The following is a 15111-nucleotide window of genomic DNA, read 5'->3' as shown; positions in this document are numbered from 1 at the left end:
ATCTAGTGGAAGCCATAGGAACTGCAGGAGCTATTTATTTGTTTTTCCCAAAGGCAAGCATTGAAATGGCCTGTGACCTCAAAAAATGTTTTGGATGGATTTTCCTCTGGTTGTCACCTGCCATATCAGTTTCGTTATACTCACAGACATTATTTTAACAGTTTTAGAAACTTCAGTGTTTTCCATCCAATGCTACCAAGTATATGCATATCAGAATGCCAGAATGCTAAAAATCAGAATGCTAAAGTTAGACTTGAACTCTGAATGGTTAAGGTTACGGTTAAGGTTTTGGATAAACTTACAAGAAAAATCTCAAAAACAACATTCTATCATTGGATTCAAACGTACAACCTTTAGAATCAGAGGTAGATGATTACACCCATACACCATTTCCATTCACAATGCTCTTGCAGAACCGAAACCTACTTGAAGGTAACATCGCTCACTGTTGCCCCTAGTGGACGGTTTCCACGTAACCTCCCGACCTCCTCAGACATGGACGGACATCGAATACTGACTTGTATCATGGTTGACCTTTCTCTATTTTTCAGCTTTACTTTTCAACGGTGTTGCTTTACTGAACCCCCTGAATGGTGTTGTTTTACTGAACCCCCTGAATGGTGCTGCTTTACTGAACCCCCTCGACGGTGCTGCTTTACTGAACCCCCTGAATGGTGTTGTTTTACTGAACCCCCTGAATGGTGTTGTTTTACTGAACCCCCTGAATGGTGCTGCTTTACTGAACCCCCTGAATGGTGTTGTTTTACTGAACCCCTTGACGGTGCTGCTTTACTGAACCCCCTGAATGGTGTTGTTTTACTGAACCCCCTGAATGGTGCTGCTTTACTGAACCCCCTCGATGGTGCTGTTTTACTGAACCCCCTCGACGGTGCTGCTTTACTGAACCCCCTCGACGGTGTTGCTTTACTGAACCCCCTGAATGGTGTTGCTTTACTGAACCCCCTCGACGGTGCTGCTTTACTGAACCCCCTCGACGGTGCTGTTTTACTGAACCCCCTGAATGGTGTTGCTTTACTGAACCCCCTCGACGGTGCTGTTTTACTGAACCCCCTGAATGGTGTTGCTTTACTGAACCCCCTCAACGGTGCTGTTATACTGAACCCCCTGAATGGTGTTGCTTTAATGAACCCCCTCGACGGTGCTACTTTACTGAACCCCCTGAATGGTGTTGCTTTACTGAACCCCCTCGAGGGTGCTGCTTTACTGAACCCCCTCGACGGTGCTGCTTTACTGAACCCCCTGAATGGTGTTGTTTTACTGAACCCTCTCGACGGTGCTGCTTTACTGATCCCCCTGAAAGGTGTTGCTTTACTGAACCCCCTCGACGGTGCTGTTATACTGAACCCCCTCGATGGTGTTGCTTTACTGAACCCCCTCGACGGTGCTGTTATACTGAACCCCCTGAATGGTGTTGCTTTACTGAACCCCCTCGACGGTGCTGTTATACTGAACCCCCTCGACGGTGCTGTTATACTGAACCCCCTCGATGGTGTTGCTTTACTGAACCCCCTCGACGGTGTTGCTTTACTGAACCCCCTCGACGGTGCTGTTATACTGAACCCCCTCGATGGTGTTGCTTTACTGAACCCCCTCGACGGTGCTGTTATACTGAACCCCCTCGACGGTGCTGTTATACTGAACCCCCTCAATGGTGTTGCTTTACTGAACCCCCTCGACGGTGCTGTTATACTGAACCCCCTGCATGGTGCTGTTATACTGAACCCCCTCGACGGTGCTGTTATACTGAACCCCCTCGACGGTGCTGTTATACTGAACCCCCTGCATGGTGTTGCTTTACTGAACCCCCTGGATGTTGCTGCTTTACCCAACACCCTCGACAGTGCTGCTTTAAATGCGTACAAAGAAACACAGCCAGTTAAGCCTGTCTTGACTCTGAATTGACGGATCATAATGTTTCTGAAAATTACTTTTAATTAAAAAGCAGCAGAGCCTCAATAGTCTCATTCCGTAGCTTGTTATATTATATATTACCTGGTGCAAAAGCACACAGGCACAAACACACACACACACACACACACACACACACACACACACACACACACACACACACACACACACACACACACACACACACACACACACACACACACACACACACACACACACACACACACACACACTTATCATATTATAAAACACCAGACAGAGGCAATCGAGAAAATTATACATGATACATTTCTGTTCTTACAAGCTTATCCACAAATAATAGCATGAATACAAAACTGAAATCAATACCAATGCCATTTTAAGAGGACAGGTCTGATCTTGGCTTCAAGGTCATTCACTTTACACTGTGCATCCGTTGTCCTTAAATAATAAATAAGCCATTCAACAACTAAAGGACTTGGAGGTCATTCTTCAATCACTTTGTTGTTTTGGGGGCGACAGTGTTTCCATTGCGTTTGGAAATACAGTGGAACTATTAAGCCAAATTGGTCTCTATATTTCATGAGTTTGTAAATCGGCTTTGGTCCATTTCATTGTTAAGAACATCATTGGATCCTCCAGAGTCTGGTCTTTGTTGCTGAGTTGGACATGATGAGTAAATCACTTGGAGCTGATTATCGATCCCTCCACTCTGATCGGAAAACAACTTAATGAACATTCGCCAGCCAGGGTGGCACGCACACACACACACACACACACACACACACGCAAGCACACACACACACACACGCAAGCACGTACACATACATACATACACATACACACACCCCGTGGCTGATGGGAGTAGGGCAGCTATTTTGTGAGCCACTCATCATGTTGACAGGGCAGTTGATGTCATCATCAGTATTGAGTCGTGCCAATAATATTTTGACTAGCCCGAACACATTAAAGTCTCTCTCTATCGTCTTCAGCAGTCACGCCATCTGCGGGTCTAATGTTATGTGACCTGAAACCCCACCTCTTTAAGGAATACCTAGGATAGGATAAAGTAATCCTTCTCACCCCCCTAAAAGATTTAGATGCACTATTGTAAAGTGGCTGTTCCACTGGATGTCATAAGGTGAATGCACCAATTTGTAAGTCGCTCTGGATAAGAGCGTCTGCTAAATGACTTAAATGTAAATGTAAAATGTTATGGATATGTGGTCATTGGGCATATTCGTTTTGAAGCATTTTGCATCCCTCCATTCATCAGTCAACATCACTTGAATGTCCATGAACACTCTCCCTTAGTGGGACAAAAAAAAAAAACATTAATCTCTCTCATCTTACATTTATTCATGAAAACAAAGAGACATTATTCACCCTCATCCACATGCCGACTTCACAGTAGAGTCCCGACTATGTTCACTTTCAACACTGAGGTAACATTAGTTACAGTGATATAAAATGATGCCAGCACCATTGAACAACCAAAGCTTTGCTGTGATTATCACTATTATACTATCATTATTATCAGTACAGCAGGAATTACCTCTAAAATAAGGTTGCGTTGGATCTCTCTCCCTCCCTCTCTCCTGTTCTTTATTTCTTCTCTCTCTCTCTCCTGTTCTTTATTTCTTCTCTCTCTCTCCTGCTCTTTATTTTTTCTCTCTCTCTCTCCTGTTCTTTATTTCTTCTCTCTCTCTCCTGCTCTTTATTTCTTCTCTCTCTCTCTCCTGTTCTTTATTTCTTCTCTCTCTCTCTCCTGCTCTTTATTTCTTCTCTCTCTCTCTCCTGTTCTTTATTTCTTCTCTCTCTCTCTCCTGCTCTTTATTTCTTCTCTCTCTCTCTCCTGCTCTTTATTTCTTCTCTCTCTCTCTCTCTCTCTCTCTCTCTCTCTCTCTCTCTCTCTCTCTCTCTCTCTCTCTCTCTCTCTCTCTCTCTCTCTCTCTCTCTCTCTCTCTCTCTCTCTCTCTCTCTCCTGCTCTTTATTTCTTCTCTCTCTCTCCCGCTCTTTATTTCTTATCTCTCTCTCTCTCTCTCTCTCTCTCTCTCTCTCTCTCTCTCTCTCTGCTCTTTATTTCTTCTCTCCCTCTCTCTCTCTGAAGACTATCTGTAGTTCTAGTTAACTACAATACTTTGGCGAGTTGAAGTCGAGGAACAGATGAGGTAGAAGAGGGAAAGAAAATCTCTTTAAAGTGGATCCAGGAATTATCCTTGAGCATCCACACACACAGACACACACACCCACACAGACACACACACCCACACAGACACACACACCCACACACATATAATCACCTAGGCATGAATGCACACACCACACATATACACACACACATGCCAGCATGTGCAATGAAATGCGCACATACACACACGCAGATCAGACAAAACACACATGCACACGCAGTTAATGGTGTGATTGAATGGGTTTGTGGATAAGAACAAGTGTACAGGAAGGGTTATGAGGGGGTGGGGGGGGGGGTGGCGGTTGAGAGGAATGGCAAATAAGATTGGCTGCAGAACCAAAATGTACTCCGAATTTATATGAGAAATCAAAAAATCAAAAAGAAGAAACTATGAAAAAAATACAAATTAAAAGTAATATAATAACAAATAAAAATAAATAAAAATATAAATTATATAAAGAATGAACAAAACTTTTTTGGGGGGAAAATTTGGGCAAAAAAAAGGCTCCATCATCATTCATCAGATGGCTCATTCATTACAAAACCCACAGACAATGACGTTAATTATTTTTTTTTTTGCATAATTAGCAAATGTAGGCATGCCATGCCAGCAACAAACGGCGACACTACACATCCAAGTATAACGAATCAACTGATGAAACGCCAAGCGTTGTAAATTTGAATTCGGTAAAGAGAGTGTGGAAGAAATGAGAAAAATATTTTTGTCTATCAACGATGACAAGCCTGACAGTTGGGATAATTGCGGACGATATTTCCACTCCTATTTGCCATATCTTCAATCTAAGCCTACTAGAAAGTGTGTGTCCTCAGGCCTGGAGGAAATGCAAAAGACATTCCACTATCCAAGAATAGTAAAGCCCCCTTTACTGGCTCAAAAGCCAACCAATCAGCCTGCTAACAACCCTTAGTAAACTTTTGGAAAGATTATTTTTGACCAGATACAAGGCTATTTTTCTGTAAACAAATTGACAAGAGACGTTTATCACGCTTACAGGGAAGGACATACAACAAGCACAGCACTTACACACAAATCACTGATGATTGGCTGAGAGAAATTGATGATAAAAAGATTGTGGGAGCTGTTTGGTTAGACTTCAGTGCGTTTTTTTTTTTTTACATTATCGAGCACAGTCTGCTGGTGGACAAACAGCATATGTTATGGCTTTACACCCCCTGATGTAAAGTGTTACCTGTCTAACAGAACACAGAGGATGTTTCTATAATGGAAGCCTCTCAAACATAATCCAGGTTGAATCAGGAATTCCCCAGGGCAATTTTCTAGGCCCATAACTGTTTTTCAATCTTTACTAAACAACATTCCTCCTGGCTTTGAGTAAAGCCAGTGTGTCTACGCATGCGGATGACTCAACACTAGACACATCAGCTACTACAGCAACTGAAATGATTGCAACACTTAACAAAGAGCTGCATTTAGTTTCAGAATTGGTGGCAAGGAATAGGTTAGTCCGAAATATTTCAATAACTGAAAGCATTGTATTCTTAGGACAAATCATTCACTAAACCCTAAAACGGAATCTAATGAATATTTGTGGAAATTGAGTAAGTTGATGTCAAAACATGTTGATACAACAGTAGCTGAGATGGAGAGAAGTCTGTCCATAATTAAGCCCTGCTCTGCCTTTTTAACAACACTATCAACAAGGCAGGTCCTACAGGCCCTAGTTTTGTTCGGTCGTGTGGTCAGGTGTCAAAAAAGAGGGACCTCAGAAAATTACAATTGGCCCAGAACAGGGCAGCATACCCTTATGTGTACACAGAGAGCTAACATGCATGTCAATTTACCATAGCTCAAAGTGGAGGAGAGATTGACTTCATCACTACTTGTTTTTGTAAGAAGTGTTGACAAGTTGAATGCAGCTCAGACACCAATGCAGCTGAGACACCCATGCGTACCCCACAAGACATGCCACCAGAGGTCTCTTCACAGTCCCCAAGTCCAGAACAGACTATGGGATGTGTACAGTCCTACATAGAGCCATGACAACATGGAACTCTATTCCACAGTACTACATAGAGCCATGACTACATGGAACTCTATTCCACAGTACTACATAGAGCCATGACTACATGGAACTCTAATCCACAGTACTACATAGAGCCATGACTACATGGAACTCTATTTCACAGTACTACATAGAGCCATGACTACATGGAACTCTATTCCACAGTACTACATAGAGCCATGACTACATGGAACTCTATTCCACAGTACTTAACTAGAGCCATGACTACATGGAACTCTATTCCACAGTACTACATAGAGCCATGACTACATGGAACTCTATTCCACAGTACTACATAGAGCCATGACCACATGCAACTCTATTCCACAGTACTACATAGAGCCATGACCACATGCAACTCTATTCCACAGTACTACATAGAGCCATGACTACATGGAACTCTATTCCACAGTACTTAACTAGAGCCATGACTACATGGAACTCTATTCCACAGTACTACATAGAGCCATGACCACATGCAACTCTATTCCACATCAAGCAAGTGATGCAAGCAGTAGAATCAGATTAACAAAATAGATCAAAATACACCTTATGGAACAGCTGGGAAGAAGAAGCTGAAGAGACACACACAGGCACACCCACATAAACACTACACACATGTACATTGTAATAATGTTATTGAAATACTTAATATAATAACAATACTTTAAAAAGTATGTTTTTAAACCTTTATTTAACTTGGCAAGTAAGTTAACAATAAATTATTATTTACAATTTTTGGCCTACCGAAACGCAAAAGGCCTCCTGCAGCAATGGGGGCCTGGGTTTAAAAATGTCAAATAAATACAATGTAAATATAGAACAAAACACACATCACAACAAGAGAGACAACAACAACACTACATGAAGAGAGACAACAACAACACTACATAAAGAGAGACAACAACAACACTACATGAAGAGAGACAACAACAACACTACATGAAGAGAGACAACAACAACACTACATGAAGAGAGACAACAACAACACTACATAAAGAGAGACAACAACAACACTACATGAAGAGAGACAACAACAACACTACATGAAGAGAGACCTAAAGACAACAACACTACATGAAGAGAGACAACAACAACACTACATGAAGAGAGACCTAAAGACAACAACACTACATAAAGAGAGACAACAACAACACTACATGAAGAGAGACAACAACAACACTACATGAAGAGAGACCTAAAGACAACAACACACATCACAACAAGAAAGACAACAACAACACTACATGAAGAGAGACAACAACAACACTACATGAAGAGAGACAACAACAACACTACATGAAGAGAGACCAAAGACAACAACACTACATGAAGAGAGACAACAACAACACTACATGAAGAGAGACAACAACAACACTACATAAAGAGAGACAACAACAACACTACATGAAGAGAGACAACAACAACACTACATGAAGAGAGACAACAACAACACTACATGAAGAGAGACAACAACAACACTACATGAAGAGAGACAACAACAACACTACATGAAGAGAGACAACAACAACACTACATGAAGAGAGACCAAAGACAACAACACTACATGAAGAGAGACCAAAGACAACAACATAACAAGGCAGCAACACATGACAACACAGCATGGTAGCAACACATGACAACGCAACATGGTAGCAACAAATGACAACACAGCATGGTAGCAACACAACATAACAACAACATGGCAGCAGCACAACATGGTAGCAACATTATTGGGCACAGACAACAGCACAAAGGGCAAGAAGGTAGAGACGACAATACATCACACAAAGCAGCCACAACTGTCACTAAGAGTGTCCATGATTGAGTCTGAATGAAGAGAGATTGAGTTAAAACTGTCCAGTTTGAGCGTTTGTTGCAGCTCGTTCCAGTCGCTAGCTGCAGCGAACTGAAAAGAGGAGCGCCCTAGGGATGTGTGTGCTTTGGGGACCTTTAACAGAATGTGACCGGCAGAACGGGTGTTGTATGTGCAGGATGAGGGTTGCAGTAGATATCTCAGATAGGGGGGAGTGAGGCCTAAGAGGGTTTTATAAATAAGCATCAACCAGTGGGTCTTGCAACCGGTATACAGAGATGACCAGTTTACAGAGGAGTATAGAAGGCAGTGATGTGATGGCAAATCTGACTGCCGAAGGGTAAAGAAGATCTAGCCGCGAGAGAGAACCCATACCTGCCAATCTATAAATTATGTCTCCGTAATCTAGCATAGGTAGGATGGTCTTCTGAATCAGGGTTCGTTTGGCAGCTGGGGTGAAAGAGGAGCGATTATAATAGAGAACCAAGTCCAGATTTAACTTTAGCCTCTATATGAGCTTTGATATGTGCTGAGAGAAGGACAGTGTACCGTCTAGCCATACTCTCAAGTACTTGTATGAGGTGTCTACCTCAAGCTCTCAATCCTCAGAGGAAGTAATCATAGCTGTGGGAACAGTGGCATTCTTCTTACCAAATCATCGATGTGTGTGTGTGTGCATGTGTGTGCGCGTGTGCGTGTGTGTGCGTGTGTGTGCGTGTGTGTGCGTGTGTGCGTATATGTGCATGCGTGCCGTGTGCTTGTGTGTGTGTGTGCTTATGTGCGTGCGTACATGTGTGTGTTGCGGTTCTTGTAAAATTATCTTGTTTGTGCTTGGTGTGATCATGCAATCACCCCGAAGAGTAGCTAGCGTCAAAGAAATACAGGCACCCAATCTAATTGTGGATTTGACATCTCTAGATGTGATGTCTCTATGTGACGTCTCTAGATGTGTCTCTATGTGACGTCTCTAGATGCGTCTCTATGTGACGTCTCTAGATGTGTCTCTATGTGACGTCTCCTAGATGTGTCTCTATGTGACGTCTCCTAGATGCGTCTCTATGTGACGTCTCCTAGATGTGTCTCTATGTGACGTCTCCAGATGTGTCTCTATGTGACGTCTCTAGATGTGTCTCTATGTGACGTCTCTAGATGCGTCTCTATGTGACATCTCTAGATGTGTCTCTCTCTATGTGACGTCTCCTAGATGTGTCTCTATGTGACGTCTCTAGATGCGTCTCTATGTGACGTCTCTAGATGTGTCTCTATGTGACGTCTCCTAGATGCGTCTCTATGTGACGTCTCTAGATGTGTCTCTATGTGACGTCTCCTAGATGTGTCTCTATGTGACGTCTCCTAGATGCGTCTCTATGTGACGTCTCTAGATGTGTCTCTATGTGACGTCTCCAGATGTGTCTCTATGTGACGTCTCCTAGATGTGTCTCTATGTGACGTCTCCTAGATGTGTCTCTATGTGACGTCTCCAGATATGTCTCTATGTGACGTCTCCTAGATGTGTCTCTATGTGACGTCTCTAGATGTGATGTCTCTATGTGACGTCTCTAGATGCGTCTCTATGTGACGTCTCTAGATGTGTCTCTATGTGACGTCTCCTAGATGTGTCTCTATGTGACGTCTCCAGATGTGTCTCTATGTGACGTCTCTAGATGTGATGTCTCTATGTGACGTCTCCTAGATGTGTCTCTATGTGACGTCTCCAGATGTGTCTCTATGTGACGTCTCCAGATGTGTCTCTATGTGACGTCTCTAGATGTGATGTCTCTATGTGACGTCTCCTAGATGTGTCTCTATGTGACGTCTCTAGATGTGATGTCTCTATGTGACATCTCCTAGATGTGTCTCTATGTGACATCTCTAGATGTGATGTCTCTATGTGACATCTCGAGATGTGTCTCTATGTGACGTCTCTAGATGTGATGTCTCTATGTGACGTCTCCTAGATGCGTCTCTATGTGACGTCTCCTAGATGTGTCTCTATGTGACGTCTCCTAGATGTGTCTCTATGTGACGTCTCTAGATGTGTCTCTATGTGACATCTCTAGATGCGTCTCTATGTGACATCTCTAGATGTGTCTCTATGTGACATCTCTAGATGTGTCTCTATGTGACGTCTCCTAGATATGTCTCTATGTGACGTCTCTAGATGTGTCTATATGTGATGTCTCCTAGATGTGTCTATATGTGATGTCTCCTAGATGTGTCTCTATGTGACGTCTCCTAGATGTGTCTCTATGTGACGTCTCCTAGATGTGTCTCTATGTGACATCTCTAGATGTGTCTATATGTGACGTCTCTAGATGTGTCTATATGTGATGTCTCCTAGATGTGTCTCTATGTGACGTCTCCTAGATGTGTCTCTATGTGACGTCTCCTAGATGTGTCTCTATGTGACATCTCTAGATGTGTCTCTCTCTATGTGACGTCTCCAGATGTGTCTCTATGTGACAACTCTAGATGCGTCTCTATGTGACAACTCTAGATGTGTCTCTATGTGACATCTCTAGATGTGTCTCTATGTGACGTCTCCTAGATGTGTCTCTATGTGACATCTCTAGATGTGTCTCTATGTGACGTCTCCTAGATGTGTCTCTATGTGACGTCTCCTAGATGTGTCTCTATGTGACGTCTCCAGATGTGTCTCTATGTGACAACTCTAGATGCGTCTCTATGTGACATCTCTAGATGTGTCTCTATGTGACATCTCTAGATGTGTCTCTATGTGACATCTCTAGATGTGTCTCTATGTGACGTCTCCTAGATGTGTCTCTATGTGACGTCTCCTAGATGTGTCTCTATGTGACATCTCTAGATGTGTCTCTATGTGACGTCTCCTAGATGTGTCTCTATGTGACGTCTCCAGATGTGTCTCTATGTGACATCTCTAGATGTGATGTCTCTATGTGACGTCTCCTAGATGTGTCTCTATGTGACATCTCTAGATGTGATGTCTCTATGTGACATCTCTAGATGTGATGTCTCTATGTGACGTCTCCTAGATGTGTCTCTATGTGACATCTCTAGATGTGTCTCTATGTGACATCTCTAGATGTGTCTCTCTCTATGTGACGTCTCTAGATGTGTCTCTATGTGACGTCTCCAGATGTGTCTCTATGTGACATCTCTAGATGTGTCTCTCTCTATGTGACGTCTCCAGATGTGTCTCTATGTGACGTCTCCAGATGTGTCTCTATGTGACGTCTCCTAGATGTGTCTCTATGTGACGTCTCCTAAATGTGTCTCTATGTGACGTCTCCTAAATGTGTCTCTATGTGACGTCTCCTAGATGTGTCTCTATGTGACATCTCTAGATGTGATGTCTCTATGTGACGTCTCCTAGATGTGTCTCTATGTGACGTCTCTAGATGTGTCTCTATGTGACGTCTCTATGTGACGTCTCTAGATGTGTCTCTATGTGACGTCTCCTAGATGTGTCTCTATGTGACGTCTCCTAGATGTGTCTCTATGTGACGTCTCCTAGATGTGTCTCTATGTGACGTCTCTAGATGTGTCTCTATGTGACATCTCTAGATGTGATGTCTCTATGTGACGTCTCCTAGATGTGTCTCTATGTGACATCTCTAGATGTGTGTCTATGTGACGTCTCTAGTGATCTAGATCTGTCTCTATGTGACAGATGCTCTCTAGATGCTGATGTCTCTATGTGACGTCTCCTAGATGTGTCTCTATGTGACGTCTCTAGATGTGTCTCTATGTGACATTTCTAGATGTGTCTCTATGTGACATCTCTAGATGTGTCTCTATGTGACGTCTCTAGATGTGTCTCTATGTGACGTCTCCTAGATGCGTCTCTATGTGACTGCTCCTAGATGTGTCTCTATGTGACGTCTCCTAGATGTGTCTCTATGTGACGTCTCTAGATGTGTCTCTATGTGACATTTCTAGATGTATCTCTATGTGACATCTCTAGATGTGTCTCTATGTGACGTCTCTAGATGTGTCTCTATGTGACGTCTCCTAGATGTGTCTCTATGTGACGTCTCCTAGATATGTCTCTATGTGACGGCTCCTAGATGTGTCTCTATGTGACATTTCTAGATGTGTCTCTATGTGACGTCTCCTAGATGCGTCTCTATGTGACGGCTCCTAGATGTGTCTCTATGTGACGTCTCCTAGATGCGTCTCTATGTGACGTCTCTAGATGTGTCTCTATGTGACATCTCTAGATGTGTCTCTATGTGACGTCTCCTAGATATGTCTCTATGTGACGTCTCTAGATATGTCTCTACGTGACATCTCTAGATGTGTCTCTCTCTATGTGACGTCTCTAGATGTGTCTCTATGTGACGTCTCCTAGATGCGTCTCTATGTGACGTCTCTAGATGTGTCTCTATGTGACAACTCTAGATGCGTCTCTATGTGACATCTCTAGATGTGTCTCTATGTGACATATCTAGATGTGTCTCTATCTCTCCAGATGTGTCTCTATGTGACGTCTCTAGATATGTCTCTATGTGACGTCTCTAGATATGTCTCTATGTGACATCTCTAGATGTGTCTCTCTCTATGTGACGTCTCTAGATGTGTCTCTATGTGACGTCTCCAGATGTGTCTCTATGTGACGTCTCTAGATAGGTCTCTATGTGACATCTCTAGATGTGTCTCTCTCTATGTGACGTCTCTAGATGTGTCTCTATGTGACGTCTCCTAGATGTGTCTCTATGTGACGTCTCCTAGATGTGTCTCTATGTGACATCTCTAGATGTGTCTCTATGTGACATCTCTAGATGTGTCTCTATGTGACGTCTCTAGATGTGTCTCTATGTGACGTCTCCAAATGTGTCTCTATGTGACGTCTCCTAGATGTGTCTCTATGTGACATCTCTAGATGTGTCTCTATGTGACGGCCCCTAGATGTGTCTCTATGTGAAGTCTCCTAGAAGTGTCTCTATGTGACATCTCTAGATGTGATGTCTCTATGTGACGTCTCCTAGATGTGTCTCTATGTGACGTCTCTAGATGTGTCTCTATGTGACGTCTCTAGATGTGTCTCTATGTGACGTCTCCAGATGTGTCTCTATGTGACATCTCCTAGATGTGTCTCTATGTGACGTCTCCAGATGTGTCTCTATGTGACATCTCTAGATGCGTCTCTATATGACGTATCCTAGATGTGTCTCTATGTGACGTCTCTAGATGTGTCTCTATGTGACGTCTCTAGATGTGTCTCTATGTGACGTCTCCAGATGTGTCTCTATGTGACATCTCTAGATGTGTCTCTATGTGACGTCTCCTAGATATGTCTCTATGTGACGTCTCCAGATGTGTCTCTATGTGACATCTCTAGATGTGACGTCTCTAGATGTGTCTCTATGTGACGTCTCCTAGATGTGTCTCTATGTGACGTCTCCTAGATGTGTCTCTATGTGAACACATACAGTACAACAACATACATAAATAACTCTGTAACTGATCCTATCTATACAGGCCAGGACAGCTGCACCTCAACAGAGGACCATGTTCTATTGCTAATGGACATTGTATATTGAGAGACCTCTTAAAAGCTTTGATACAGGATCATAGCTACTTCTATTAGAGACACCGGTGTATCTAATAAGGATGGCAAGATGTTTTAACCTACAGGATGCTATACAGGCCATAGATGAGCACAGACGAAAGGTGGGAAGAGCGGAAGAACTCAAAACCACTTACACTAATATAATTAATGTACCTTGACTCTTGTGTACAATTTGATGACCAAAGAAAGTGCATGTTTACAGTCCAGTCTCGGAGCTCCACTTCACATACAGGAGCACAGATGAAAGACCGAAGAGCATTTATTTTATATATATAAACAGGCAAGTAAATTATTAACAATGACGGCCTACCCCGGACGACGCTGGGACAATTGGGCGCCGCCCACTGGGACTCCCAATCACAGCCGGATGTGACGGAGCCTGGATTGAGATCCAGGGACTGCAGTGACGCGTCTTACACTGAGACGCAGTGCCTTAGACCGATGTGCCACTTGTGAGCTGTTTATGGAGTATCATACCAATATCGTAAGTTGGTGGTTGAAGATATCCCTCTAGTGGTGTGGGGGCTGTGCTTTGGCAAAGTGGGTGGGGTTATATCCTTCCTGTTTGGCCCTGTCCGGGATGTCCTCGGATGGGGCCACAGTGTCTCCTGACCCCTCCTGTCTCAGCCTCCAGTATTTATGCTGCAGTAGTTTATGTGTCGGGGGGCTGGGGTCGGTTTGTTATATCTGGAGTACTTCTCCTGTCCTATTCGGTGTCCTGTGTGAATCTAAGTGTGCGTTCTCTAATTCTCTCCTTCTCTCTTTCTTTCTCTCTCTCGGAGGACCTGAGCCCTGGGACCATGCCCCAGGACTACCTGACATGATGACTCCTTGCTGTCCCCAGTCCACCTGGCCATGCTGCTGCTCCAGTTTCAACTGTTCTGCCTTACTATTATTCGACCATGCTGGTCATTTATGAACATTTGAACATCTTGGCCATGTTCTGTTGTGGTCTAGACCCGGCACAGCCAGAAGAGGACTGGCCACCCCACATATGCTCTCTCTAATTCTATCTTTCTTTCTCTCTCTCGGAGGACCTGAGCCCTAGGACCGTGCCCCAGGACTACCTGACATGATGACTCCTTGCTTTCCCCAGTCCACCTGACTGTGCTGCTGCTCCAGTCTCAATTGTTCTGCCTTATTATTATTCGACCATGCTGGTCATTTATGAACATTTGAACATCTCGGCCATGTTCTGTTATGATCTCCACCCGGCACAGCCAGAAGAGGACTGGCCACCTCACAGAGCCTGGTTCCTCTCTAGGTTTCTTCCTGGGTTTTGGCCTTTCTGGGGAGTTTTTCCTAGACACCGTGCTTCTACACCTGCATTGCTTGCTGTTTGGGGTTTTAGGCTGGGTTTCTGTACAGCACTTTGAGATATCAGCTGATGTACGAAGGGCTATATAAATAAATTAGATTTGATTTGATTTGGCCATTTGATTACATGTTCAGGAGTCTTATGGCTTTGGGATAAAGACTGTTGAGAAGCCTTTCTGTCCTAGACTTGGCATTACGGTACCGCTTGCCATGCGGTGGTAGAGAGAACAGTCTATGCCTGGGGTAGTTGGGGTGACAAATTTCAGGGCCTTCCTCTGA

Source organism: Oncorhynchus keta, chromosome 24 (genome assembly GCF_023373465.1).
Source record: "Oncorhynchus keta strain PuntledgeMale-10-30-2019 chromosome 24, Oket_V2, whole genome shotgun sequence".
Lineage (NCBI taxonomy): Eukaryota > Metazoa > Chordata > Actinopteri > Salmoniformes > Salmonidae > Oncorhynchus > Oncorhynchus keta.
This window is presented reverse-complemented; position numbering follows the sequence as displayed.